General features: G+C 36.1%; 2 pseudogenes across 2 annotated transcripts in view; both read right to left on the minus strand.

Annotated features, from left to right (window-relative positions):
* Nucleotides 1-373: 373 nt before the first annotated feature.
* On the minus strand, nucleotides 374-1,776 carry LOC149557278 (tuliposide A-converting enzyme 1, chloroplastic pseudogene; annotated as a pseudogene). The gene has a single exon (XR_016364863.1). The product of XR_016364863.1 is annotated as a tuliposide A-converting enzyme 1, chloroplastic pseudogene (transcript).
* The window catches only part of LOC149557279 (tuliposide A-converting enzyme 1, chloroplastic pseudogene), a 54,288-nt pseudogene continuing 40,817 nt past the window's right edge, over nucleotides 374-13,844 (minus strand). The window contains exon 3 of the transcript XR_016364864.1: nucleotides 374-482. The product of XR_016364864.1 is annotated as a tuliposide A-converting enzyme 1, chloroplastic pseudogene (transcript). The remainder of the gene's footprint in view (nucleotides 483-13,844) is intronic.

Raw genomic sequence — 13,844 nt, forward strand, 5'->3', positions numbered from 1 at the left:
CGGAGCATGCATATTGTAGACTGTCTGAAGATAATTTTTTTATATAACCTTTATTTGAAATAGATTTTATACAGTTTTTGTGAAAACCTCATACCGTCTACTAAAATAATAGCTGTTGTTCTATATAATTTCAACTTAAATTATTCAATCATTAAAAGTTTCAAACACAATAAATAATATATAAAAATCAACATTTTAGAAAAACAAGTATATTATCTTATTGATTTAAAAAAATATTTATATTACATATTATCATATTATATTTTTAACATATTATAAGAATGTAAGCTAATGATCATACAATAAAACCTTATTTCAAAATCAATTTTTTTTAAAAAACCACCAACTTATATATCAAGTTAATAGGCCGATATGTTTAAAACATCTTCACTGATTCAATGTGCTTTTAAGAAACCGTCAATTTATACATAACTTCAGTGGGACAGTAAAACAACCAAGATCTGAATGCTTGAAAAGGAAACCTCGTGGAAGGCATTGTCTCTATGCTATGTAAAATATGAAAAGGGTCGTGCCTGAGACCTGAATTATGCAAATAACCCCTCAAAAAAAGAAAAACATCCAGAACAAAATGAAAACGCCATAACACATAATGATCTTTGTACGAACTGAGGTTATAACAAAAGAAGAAAACCTGGGATCTAGTCGCAAAATCCCCTAATTAAGAAGAGGCCGCAGGAGGAGAGGCTGCAATGAAGTCAGAAATGCGCTTCATCATCAACACAGCATTGGGGCACTGAAGATCCATGAGATGAAACACATGCGCTTCCTCCTCCGCAATCAAAAACTCCGCCTCTTTCCCTGCCTTCCTGAGGGCTTCGTAGTACAATTTTCCCCTGTGCCTCAGAAAATCCTTGCCAGCGACCACAACCAGCAGGCGGCTGTAAACAAGCGAAGAAAGCGCCGGGGAGTTTGGAGCGATGGGGTTGGCGAAAGGGTGGTCTTTATCCGCCCCATCGGGCAACGACAACTTCCATAGACGATCCGCAAGATCAAGCATGGTTTTGGACTCGGGCCCCAACTCAACGTCGATCTTGTCTTCCCCGTCAAAGAAGGGATGAATTAACACGGCGCCCAGGATGCACAAACGCTTCCACATCTTTTGAGAACCCAGAACCCCCAGTTGGTGAACAATATTACCCCCCGCACTGTCCCCGGCCACAAAGCACCTGCCAAAGTCTGCTTTAGTGTCAATTAAAGGAATTAGGGTTTCCGAATCGAGCCATTGGAGAGCGCTGAAGCAATCTTCGTAGAGTACGGCGAGGCGCTGCTCCGGCACACGCCTGTAGTCCACGGACACGCATATGACTCTGGCCTCATTCGCCAAGAGATTGAGATAGTTCTGGTATGTCGGAGAAGCGGCCGATTCAATGCAGAAGCCACCGCCGTGAATGTACACCACAATTGGTAGCTTTTCTCCTAATTGGCAGGTGGTACTCGGAACATACACCCTGACGTAAACCCCCGTCGTTTCGTCCAGCGTTATGTCGTGTGAGGCCACGGGCACTCCGCCGTTCTCAGGAGGCACAGTGTCGGTGCCCATGAAGCGTTGGATGGATCCATCGTTGAGGATTCGGAAGAATGGGAAGAAATCCGCTTTCGTTTCTGAGCCCATGATAATATTCCTTCAGGGTTCTTGAGCGAGCCGCTGTTGATATCCGGCATAACTCAACTACCAGTCCGGACGCGAATTTGCCTTGGCTCACACCTGCCGGTCTTATCAGATTGCTTTGCCTTTCCATACAGGAGGGCCCTGTTATCCACGGGAAATGGATTTACGTCCATCCATATAGAAAAAAGTTCTAGATGTGAAATTGCTTATTCCGATTAATTTGATTGGTCAGCAGAGAACTTTTCTATAGGTTCTTAGTTTTTATTGGGTTAATCGTGTAATATGAGGTAGTTTGTCTGAATTTATTAAATACTAAATAAACTTGTGTTCATTCAGTCTAGGACAACATATAATTGTGAACACACTCGTAAAAGGTTAATTCACTAGTGCTTGCACCAAGCACAGGTGCAAGAGTATAGCCGATAGTGGCATACAGTTGATTATTTTAGAAATGTACCTTCTGCTAGCATTGTTTTATAGGAAAGCCCTCTACTATTATTCAGTGGGACGATAATTAGAAACATAGTAAATCATATATTTAAGATTAAAATGCTTTTCTTGATGAAAAATAACTAAAATTGAAGATCACACTTCAACAGATGGAAAATATTGACAAATAATGTGAATTTCATGAAATATGTATCAGATGTCCAGAAATGGCTGAGTGCGGTAGAGAGTTACCAAGATAGCTGTCTGAGTAGTTTGAAGGAAAGCAATGCTACTGCAACTTTGGTTTCCAAGGTTAAGGAAAATACAAATGATCTCACTGTGTTGAATAGCGATGCTCTAGTTATTGTTAGCATTCTTATAGAACAGGGACATATTTGAGTAACTCATTTCATCTAGAGTTTTGGTGAAGTATGTAAATGATATATTTTTCATTTTTAAAACTTTTTTTAAAGGTTTTATATCATTTATAAAATATTATTAATAAAAAAAATCATAATTGTCTTTATAGTACTTCTGAGTTATAGCCCACTATTAAATATTGCATTGTTTTGAATATTTATATATATATTTTTATAATTTTATATCGTTTAGGTTTCTTTAAATTGAAAAATCTTAATGAATTGCATTCAGTATCTTATAATTTAATATATTAATTATATTAAATAAGTAAAAACAAAAAATTGTGTCCTTTCTATTTTGGATATTTGTGTTGTGTACTTCATCACACTAAAAATATGTTTTATAATAAAATCTTTATGGACAGATGAATTTTTTTGTCAATTGCATCATTTAATCAATTATCATAAAATAATTAAAATATTTGAAATTGATTAATTAATTAATTTTAATAAAATAACTATAGAATACTTGATGAGAAATGATAATATTAATTTTTCACATTTTATTTATGTATAACTAATAGTAAAACTATGCATATATATTTAGATAATATGGTAAAGATTGAATTATGGTTTAAAACATACATTCTAAAAATAAAATTATAATATAGATAATAGTATAATAAAAACATAAGCTGAAATTAAATTACAATTAATTTTTAGTTAATCAATTTGATATGAACCTATGAAAATCCAAAATAAATTGTGTGTATATATTTATTCTATTTAAATCACAATTCACCAATTAAAATATATATAAAATATTTTTCTATAGTTATGCTTGTTTTTCAACTTTTTTCTAAAATCAACTTTTAAAATTGTTAGAATTTATTTTCAATTTAGTTCTTCACATACTTTCTAATTTTCAAACAAATATTTTCACTATAATTTAAAAAATCTAAGATTTTCTTACTTAAAAAATATTTTACTAATTTGTTAAGATATGTTTCTACTATATTTTTTTTAAAATCAACTAAAACATCTAAAGTGTTTTTAAGTTATCTAGTTTCTTTAAAATTTTACTTTGTAACGACCACTTTCTCTTTATTTTATATTAAATATTTTTAATCATTCATCAATTCTTCAATTATACTTCTAACTCAATAAAAGTCTATTGTGGTTTATTGTGATAGGGATAATGAATTGCTACCACAACAACCATCAGTTTGAGAGTCTATTTTTATTAAATATTTGTTACCCAAACATTTTACAAAGATTTTTAATTATATTAATTAATCAGCAAGAGAGAGATTAGTCCTCAAGAAAAATCAAACTTTCTCTCTCCCTATACTTTTCTCTCTCCACATACTCCAACCTTTGGAGAGAAGTATGGATTTTGGTTTTCGGTTTGGGTTTTCACTCTGTCTCTTCCAATTTTTCTCTCTCCACATACTTTTCTCTCTCCATGTACTAAAACCTTTTAGAGAGAAGTATATGGTTTGAGTTTGGGTTTGAGTTTTCACACTCAATTTTTCTCTCTCCACATACCAAAATACTCTCTCTCCCCGTACTCCAACTTTTTAACCTAATCCTAACCCGAGCAGTTCCAACCCAAACTCAACATTAAAATAACTGCTGGCTAAAAATAAAGTTCATAGATGTTTGAAGTAGTAACAAGTGCATTGTTTCATTGGAGGACGGTTTGAAAGGAAGCCCGAGTTATAGGAACACAAATTGTGTTTTCAAAAGGCGTCAACTTTTGATAGGCTAGCTTAGAAATCCATGTTGCTCAACTTCCTCAGCAGTTCGAGTATTTTGTAGAGTGCGAAAAGAAGGTGGCACAGATCGTTGGAAGTAATGAAGCGAGAAGACTTGTTGAGGAGGGTCTTGTTTCAATAATTCTTGGAGGAAATGATTATGTTAACAATATTATTTGCTTCCAGTTTCATTGAGATCAGTGCAGATTACGTAGAGCTCATAGCCTCTTAATATAAGAAATATCTAAGGAGATGGTACAAGCTAGGAGCAAGGAGGGCGCCAATGACATCAACAGGGCCATTTAGGGGTGCTCCTATGGAGCACACAAGCAGGTCTCACAATGGGAAATACACAAATAATATGCAAGGGGCCACTAGAAGAATCTTATTATCATTGTAAGCGCAACATGGCTGTAAAAATAATGAAATGGAGGGAGTGTGTAATTTTCTTGATACTGCACCTGCAAAAACTCACAGCTCATAATTATTAGATGATGTTTGAACACGTATGTGTATCAAGTGTTTGAAGAAATTCCCATGTAAAGTGTGCCACATTTGATCAACAAGATGTCGAAGTTCACAAAGGGCCAAATTAAGGTTATATCATCAATGGGGAAAAAGAGCAGTAGCAAATCTTATCTATTGAACCATTTTGTCAGGATCTTTGTTTGATGTTGTAGGGGGTAGGTGCATAGATGGTGTCTGGATGAACTCTTATCACTAGTGATGCAAAAAATGTTCCCAGATACAACATGTGCCTGTACATGCTCTTAGACTTTGAAGGTCTTGGATGTAATGAGTGAAGTGAGCAGGAGGATATGCTTATATGTCTATTCTCAACGTGGTAGTGAGAAACATCACCATTTTCAACAAAGAGGATTTCTCATTTTGATAAGGACATAGAGTATTCTTTTAGCCACTTTCAGAGTAGGACTAGTCTACTCATGAAGGATAATAAGCTATTCAAAGATTGATGCTATGGCTCATTACAATAGATCTGAGTACTATCAGGGGAGCTTAACCAAAGATTGGTCTCACACTGATAGTAAGTGTGTCGGCTTTTTAGTAGAGATTATAAGGAGAAATATTCAGCCTACTATCTCAACGAGATGCCTCTCTATAATAGATACAAATAAAGTATAGAAACTTATACATTTTGATACGCAAGAAGAGGTTCCTAATTTAAATCTTGTGGTGGAGGCTTTTTCACTCGACCTTCTAGATTCAAACCTATTTCTGACTCCTTCTAAGAATGATGACTTGTGGTTTTCAATGTTTGAGAAGTTTCTAGAGGCAATAATGGAGAGAAGGCATGATAGAGTTTTGTAAAAATGATTGGTTCTATGGAAGAATGATCAAGACATATGTTTTGTTGATTAGGGAGATTTTTGTCCAAGATCTCATAAAGTGATGAAGCTCATCTAATCTACATAAACTTTAATCAAGAATTTGGGGTGATACATCTATGGCCATGTAAATGAGAAGGTTAAAATTGATAATAAAGCACGCGCTAGATTCAAATCTTCTTCAAAGCTCATCGATAGAGAAAAGAAGTCAAGCTCATTTTCATGGCATGACTACCTCGTAGCGCATTCAATTATTCAGGTGATGAAGTGATGATAAACATAAGAAGAAGATAAGGTCAAAGGAGAAGAAAACTCGACTAGTTGCAGCACCTACAGATCAAAGGACAAGTTCAGGGAATATCAGTGGGCACAGTTAAAAGTTAGAAGTATATTTGTCTAAAGTTGTCTTAAAATTTTATTTATATATTTCATAAAAAAGGTCAACTTTAGAGTTATCTTTGGTTTTTGTTTTTCTAACTATAGTTAAGCTTTAGGGGTTAGAGTTGGTTACGAACCATCTTCAAGTAGTCCAAACTCTAACTTTTTGGGTAGTTATGAACCTGAAAATTTGGTTATTCTAGATTGGCTATAAATTCTTGAAAATCAATGTAATAAGGGACTTTTTTTTTTCGACTTGGATATAGGGAACACTTATGCTCTAATAACAAAGCAATTTTTTGAAAGTGTGTACAATTGTTGTTTTTGTAATCAGTTATTTCTTACTTTCTTGGTACAAATAAATAAAGAAAGTACATTTGGGCGTTCTCTTTCTAAGAGTCTAAATTGTTGAGGTGTTGATTCATTTATGAGTATTTTCATGGTATGGTGTGAGTATTCATGAATGGTCGAATTAGCATTGTGTTGGTGAAAGTTCTCAAGCATAGTCCTTGATTGCTCTCATTAGTAGTTACATCATTGTTATGAAAATGTTGAAGGCATGTGGTGCATTCGATATCAATGGTTTTCCTTCCTATTTTCTAAGTTCTTCTTATCTTTATTGAAAAATCCAAAATTTCATCTTACGAGGGAGCTGCCCCTCTAAACGTAGAGGAAGGTCGGATATCAAGGGCTTATCCAACCGTTGTGAATGGTTTGCCATACAAATGCCATTGGGAAAATTCTACTATGACAAATCTATTTGCCAACAGATTTTTGGCAACTCCGTTGGGGAGACTAAACAAGAAAGATTGACAGTTGCCTGTAATGAAGCACAATGGTGCTTCCGCATGAGAACATTTTTCTTGTTCTCCAACTAAACCTCAGCTTTCAAGACACCTAGGAAGATATCATCTTGGACTTGAACACTCTAGCCTAGAGGTGTAGACAAAGTGCACAACAATATCATCAAGTGAATCAAGTTCTTAAAGAAGAAGAAGAGTTCGGAGAAATCTAGTGAAGAGCCCCTATTGGTCAGAACATTGTAGTTGTTGAAAGAATAGTGGTCATTCCAAGAAGAAACAGATAGAATCTTGGTCATATTCAAGGGCAAATAAATAATAACCACTAAGTTGGCTGACAAACCATACACCTGGGTAGATAGACAAAAGGCTCTAGTAGACAAAGATTTTGAAGCCCTTCAAAAGTTAGATTTCAAGCCAGTTACTCCTAAGAAGAAGAAAAAGGTCGAGTCTGTTAGTAGGTCTTCTTCACCAACTAAGGCTACTATTTCTCCTGCGGCTTTTCAAGCTTTGATTATACCACATACTCTTGTACCTTTAACTATAAATTTGTAGCCCTTGAATATCATTCTTCCGAATATGGCACATCAAGCACCACAGCCACCAGTCCCATGGGGAGCTGCTATTGGTCCTCTAGCTTTAGGGAACCAATTACATGACATGCCTATTGGTTCTCATAAAATTCTTTCCAAGTTTTTTGGTGATGAAAAAGTCACTACTAATTAGTATATAAGTGCATTCTTTACAGCAAGTGGTGTTCTTGCAATTCAACATGAAGATGTTTCTGTCCGTCTTTTTGTTGAAACCCTCACTAAAGCCGTAACTGAATGGTTTGGACAGCTACCAGCTGGATCAATTACTTCATGGGTAACTTTGATTCAAGCTTTTGAGAGGAGATTTAAGACTGCTAAAGATGAACACTTTCTCCTTTCCAAGTTGACTCAGATGAAGAAGGAAATTCATGAGCCAATGCGAGAATTCATTGCTCATTTTAATCAGACAGTGAATCAAATTCCTGTCAACAAAATACCCACTGAAGAAAATCAAATGACTTTCTTTATCAATGCTCAACCTTCTGACGTAAGCTTTCAAATACAAAGGGCAAGACCTCCTAATCTAGCAGCCACACAAACTTTGGCTATCGAGGTGGAAGATGACTTACTTAGTTGAGGAAAATGGAGTCATGATCTACAAAAGGGAAAAGGTCAACAAGCTCCTATCACTACCATTTATCCTTTATATCAAAAATTGGCTAAAGATGTGCTACAACTCAAAAAGTAGTTGCCCTATAATCCCCCACCTCTGTATCAAGATATTCCAAGGAGGAATTATATGCCATATCAACAAAATAGAAAAACTAAATAGCTACCCCAATCAACACCAAGATTAGCCATCGAACATCCCTCATCATCTGGTAAACAGGCTTCTATGTGTGATTTTCACCTAACAACAGATCATGATGGTGCAAATTGTCCCAAGATGGCTAGATTCATGCAAATGCATTTGACAACAAAGAAAATGGAAGAATATGTAGCTCCTGAAGATGTAACAAAAACTACTACTAGGACTTCCTCCATAAACTATCTAGAGTATGAATCTAATGATGAGAAAGCCGAAGATATCAAAAATCATTCTTGCAATGTAGCTACACCAAATTGGAGACAGAGATTGGAAGAAAAGTGGAGTAAACAAGCAAAGGAAAAAGCTTTTGATGAGATGACTAAGCGAATTCTATCTTGGAAGCATTCTCTAGAAGAGCCTTCACAAGTGAAGAAAATAGATAATTATAAAACCTCTCCCATTGTTGAAGATTCTTTTGATTTTATTGATCATTGTAAAAAGACCAAAGTACAAATTTCTCAGTTGGACTACCTTAACGAAAACCCTCATCAATTATAAAGGTCGATTCAATGTGTTAGTAAAGGAAAAGGTTCGCCTAAGATCATTATCAACCATGAGTCAGAAGTCTCTCTAGAAGCAGAAGATAATTTGGAAGGTCCCATGACTGAGAAAGAATCTTTTGTTGCAGCGTCCTTGTCAAATAAACTTGACCCTTTCTATGTTTCTCTTTATATAGCTAGATGCAAGTTAAGTAATTGTATCATTGATTCTGGTGCATCTGATAATGTTATGCCTTTAAAGGTAGCCCATGCCTTAGGACTTTCTCTGAATAAACCATCTGGAAAAGTGTACTCTATGGAGGTGAAACAAGTCCCACTAGTTGGCCAGTTAAAGGATGCTCAAGTAGCACTTGCAGCGCATCCTAAGAAGAAGTTAAAATTGAACATCCTGGTTGCTGATATTCTCGCTAGTGACGGGATGCTTTTGAGTAGAAGTTTTTGCAAAGATCTTGGTGGCAAGATCAAGATGGACATTTCTCATGCCCTTATCCCAATTGGAGATAAAAAGGTTAAGCTTAATCCTGAACCTAAATCCAAATATACAGTCTTGAAATTAGATGATCCAAGAGCAGAAATATTGTATGTTGATACTGGGCATGGGACATATATGATTACATTTGCTGAAGAAGATGTAGTTGAGCTTCTTATGCCTAATATAACTAATGAATTATGGTCAATGGAGTTTGATGGAAGTTCTTCTTCCTCTGGTTCAGTTACTGGGATTGTTTTGATATCACCAAAAGGAGAGAAGTTCCCAAAAGCTTATAAGTTGGCCTTTGAAACCACCAATAATACCATGGAATATGAAGCTCTCCTACTTGGTCTCGAGTATGCAAGAGAAAAAGGAATCAAACAACTCAAGGTATCAAGAGATTCAGAATTAGTTGTCAACCAGGTACGTAGACAATATCAAATAAAGAATGCAAAATTGAAGGCATATAGGAATAGAGTGTGGGATGAGATTGAGCATTTTGATGCTTTTTCTTTATTTTCTATTCCTCGCGAACAAAATTCTGAAGCAGATTTTCTTGTAGTCTCTTCCTCTCTCCTTATTCCTCACCCTGAGTTCAACAAAGATGTTTACACAATAGAGATGATTCATAGACCCAGTGTGCCTGATAATGATCGACACTGGCAAGTTTTTGATGATGATGGGAAAATCATTGCATTTCTTGAGGGAAAGACTCCATTTTTAGACTTGAAATTTGAAGGATTGTGTAATCATAATGGAACCCTAGGAGACGATCCTGAAGTTATTCAACTGGAAGGTAATGTTATCCTGAGAGGATTAGTCACCCTAGAAAGTCTTTTTGATAAAGAAGATAAAAGGAAAGAGAAAGTTGAAGACACTAAACCCTGTAATTGTTCAAGTTATGAGAAAGTAAATATTGGTTCTGAGGAAAATCCCAAGATGGTCCTAATAGGGAAAGATTTGACATCAAAAGAGAAAGAAAAATTCATGAAGTTATTGAGAGCCTACCAAGACATTTTTTCTTGGGGTTATGAAGATCTTAAGGAATTCATGAATGGGAAATTTAAACATTAGATTCCTTTGAAACCTAGTTCAACTCCCTTTTGGCAAAAGCAAAGACAATTCAATCCCAAGGTAGCTGATGCTATTTTCAATGAGGTTGACAAGATGCTTAAAGAAAAGATTATCTATCCCATTCACCATTCAACATGGGTAGCCAATATCGTTTCTGTCAGGAAGAAGAATGGTGAGATAAGAATATGTCTTGACTTTTGCCATTTGAATCAGGCGTCACTTAAGGATAATTATGGACTCCCTGTCATGGATCATATTCTACAGTTGGTATCTGGCTCAGAACTCATGTCAATGCTAGATGGCTTCTCCGGTTATAATCAGATCACTGTCGCACCAGAAGATCAACATAAAACAACTTTTACCACTCCATGGGGCACATTTTCCTACAATCGAATGCCTTTTGGTTTGATAAATGTCGGAGCCACCTTTCAATGGGCCATAGATCATTCATTTGAGGATTTCAAGAATAAGATTATTGTGATGTACCTTGATGATCTTACAATCTTTTCAAAATAGAGAAGAGATGATGTGCACCATCTAGAAGCTATCTTGCATCGATGTCAAACTCAAGGCATCTCACTGAATCCTAAGAAGTCTATATTTGGGGTGTTAGAAGGTAAACTATTGGGGCATATTGTCTCTAAAGAGGGTATTCGAATAGATCCCGAATGGGTGAAAGCTATCCAACAGTTGTCACTTCCCATGAGTAAACCAGGAGTCAAGTCTTTCTTTGGGAAGATAAACTTCATAAGGAGGTGCGTACCAAACTTCTTTGAGATTAAAAAGTCAATTGTGGATGTGATGAAAGGGAATAAAAATTTTAAGTGGACAAAGGAAGGTAAAGCTTCTTTCAAACAAATCAAATCTGTGATTGCTAATGCTCCTACCCTTTCTTATCCAGATTTTTCTAAAGATTTTCATTTGTATTGCTATGCATCTGAGAACACTTTATTTGCTATACTTACACAACCTAACAAAGATAATATTGAGTCCCTGATAGCATTCATGAGCATCCCTCTTAAGAAACATGAATTGAAATATTCTTTGATTGAGAAGAATGCATATGCTTTGGTCAGAGTAGTGAAACAATTTAGGTTCTACATCCTAAACTCTCACTCCAAGGTATTTGTTCCTAATTCGGCAGTGAAAATGCTTCTGACACAACAAGAGATCGTTGTGAACAAAAGGGCCTCCTGGATAGCTAAATTACAAGAATACGATCTTGATATTAAACCTACAAAGCTCGTCAGAGGAAAAGGTTTGTGTAAGGCAATTGCAGAAGGATCTTCTAAAGGTGGAGAAGAAGCAGAGGAAGAAATGCTTTTAGTTTTATTCATTAACAATGATGATGACTAGTTTTCAAATATTGCCTATTTTCTAACATATGGAGAATGTCCTGCTCATTTATCACCTAAAGAGAAGAGGACCTTGAAATTGAAATCTACAAAATATATTCTCTGGGGTGATGCTTTATACAAGAAAGGGATAGACGGTACCCTTTTGAGGTGTGTAGATCTGAACAAAGAAAGGAGTTGCTTCAATTGTTCCATAATGAAGCATGTGGAGGTCATTATTCAGCATCAGTAATAGCTTACAAATCTTGAGAAATTGTTTTTATTGGCTCGGGATGTTCAAGGATGCAGAAGAATGGGTTAAGAAGTGTGACTCTTGTCAATATTTCAAAGGAAGAGTCCAATTAGCAGCATTGCCCTTAAAGCCGATAGTGATTGAAAAACCCTTTCGACAATGGGGTTTAGATTTCATCGGTCCTATCCATCCTTCGTCCACTACCGAACACACTCACATTTTGATGGCACTATTTTACAAAGTGGGTTGAAGCTATTCCAGTCAAGCAAACGACTTCAGAAGTGGTGTGCAATTTTATCAAGCAAAATATTTTGGTTAGGTTTGGAGTTCCTAACCAAATCGTTACTGACAATGCTACCAACTTCTCCTCCCAGGAGATCTCCTCCTTTTGCTATCAATATGGAATCATTCTCTCTTACTCCTTAGATTATTTCGCCCAAGGCAATGGTTAGGCAGAATTGAGCAATAAAAATATTATGACCATTGTGCGAAAATTGATAGATGTCAATCAGAGATCTTGGCATAAACATCTGTATGATGCACTTTGGGCATATTGAACCACTAAAAAGAGAGCAACAGGGTTGTCTCCCTTTGAGATCTTGTATGGAACTAAACCAACTCTCCCACTTCCTCTGGAATTATCTGCCTTGAAATTGCAAAATACTATTGAGAATTATGAATTCAAAGATGCTCTTGAAAGATGAATGTTGTATTTGACAAAGTTGGAAGAAGAGAGAGAGGTGGTTTAGACAAAATTCGAGAACATCAATCTTGTGTTAAGAAATTATTTGACAAGAGGGCTAAGCAGAGGGTGTTTCAAGAAGGTGATCTTGTCTTGCTTTGGGATAAACGTCGAGAACCAAAGGGCCTACATGAAAAATTTGACTCCTTATGGAGAATTCCAGATCAAAGAGGTATGTGGAAAGAATTCCTTCATTTTGTCATACCTAAGTGGTACTCAATTGCCCTTGCCTTACAATGGGCAACATTTGAAACATTATCATCAATAAGGTGTCCAGTCTGCCACCTTGTACATATCTTAGCTAGGAGTTTTTGTTGTGCCTTCCTTCCTTTTCAATTTGATTGTGTTCCTATTTTTGTTGTGTTTTGTCCCTTTTTCCTAGATTTACCCCCTTTGGTATGACTCTATAGCCCTTGTGATAAAGCACTGCCATTTCTTAACTCTGGGTTCATTCAACGTCCTGTGCAGTCCTTGTCCCCAGATAGAGCCAGCAGTTACCCAAACATTTTACAGAGATTTTTAATTATATTAATTAATTAGAAAGAGAGAGATTAGTCCTCAAGAAAAATCAAACTTTCTCTCTCCTTGTACTTTTCTCTCTACACATACTCCAACCTTTACAGAGAAGTACAAGTTTTCATTTTGGGTTTGAGTTTTCACTCTCTCTTCCAATTTTTCTCTCTCCATGTACCAAAATAGTCTCTCTCCCTATACTCCAACTTTTTAACCTAATCTTAACCCGAGAAATTCCAACCCAAACTCAACATTAAAACAACTGCTGGCTAAAAATGAAGTTCATAGATGTTTGAAGTAGTAACAAGTGCGTTGTTTCAATGGAGGTCGGTTTGAAAGCAAGCCTAAGTTATAGGAACACAAACTATGTTTTCAAAAGGCATCAACTTTTGATAGGCTAGCTCAAAAATCCATGTTGCTCAGCTTCCTCAGGAGTTCAAGTATTTTGTAGAGCACCAAAAGAAGGTGGCATAGATCGTTGGAAGTCATGAAGCAAGCAGACTTGTTGAGGAGGGTCTTGTTTCAATAATTCTTGGAGGAAATGATTATGTTAAAAATATTATTTGCTTCCAATTTCATTGAGATCAGTGTAGGTTACGCAGAGCTCATAGTCTCTTAATATGAGAAATATCTAAGGAGATGGTGCGAGCTGGGAGCAAGGAGGGCGCCAATGACATCAATAGGACCATTTGGGGGTGCTCCTACGGAGCGGACAAGTAGGTCTCGCAATGGGAAATGCACAAATAATATGCAGTGGGCTACCAGAAGAATCTTATTATCATTGTAAGCACGACATGGCTGCAAAAATAATAAAATGGAGGGAGTGTGTGATTTACTTGATACCGCACTTGCAAAA

The sequence above is a fragment of the Cupressus sempervirens genome, chromosome 5 (assembly GCF_028749045.1).
Source record: "Cupressus sempervirens isolate cs-2001-9-10 chromosome 5, ASM2874904v1, whole genome shotgun sequence".
In the NCBI taxonomy this organism is placed as follows: Eukaryota; Viridiplantae; Streptophyta; class Pinopsida; order Cupressales; family Cupressaceae; genus Cupressus; species Cupressus sempervirens.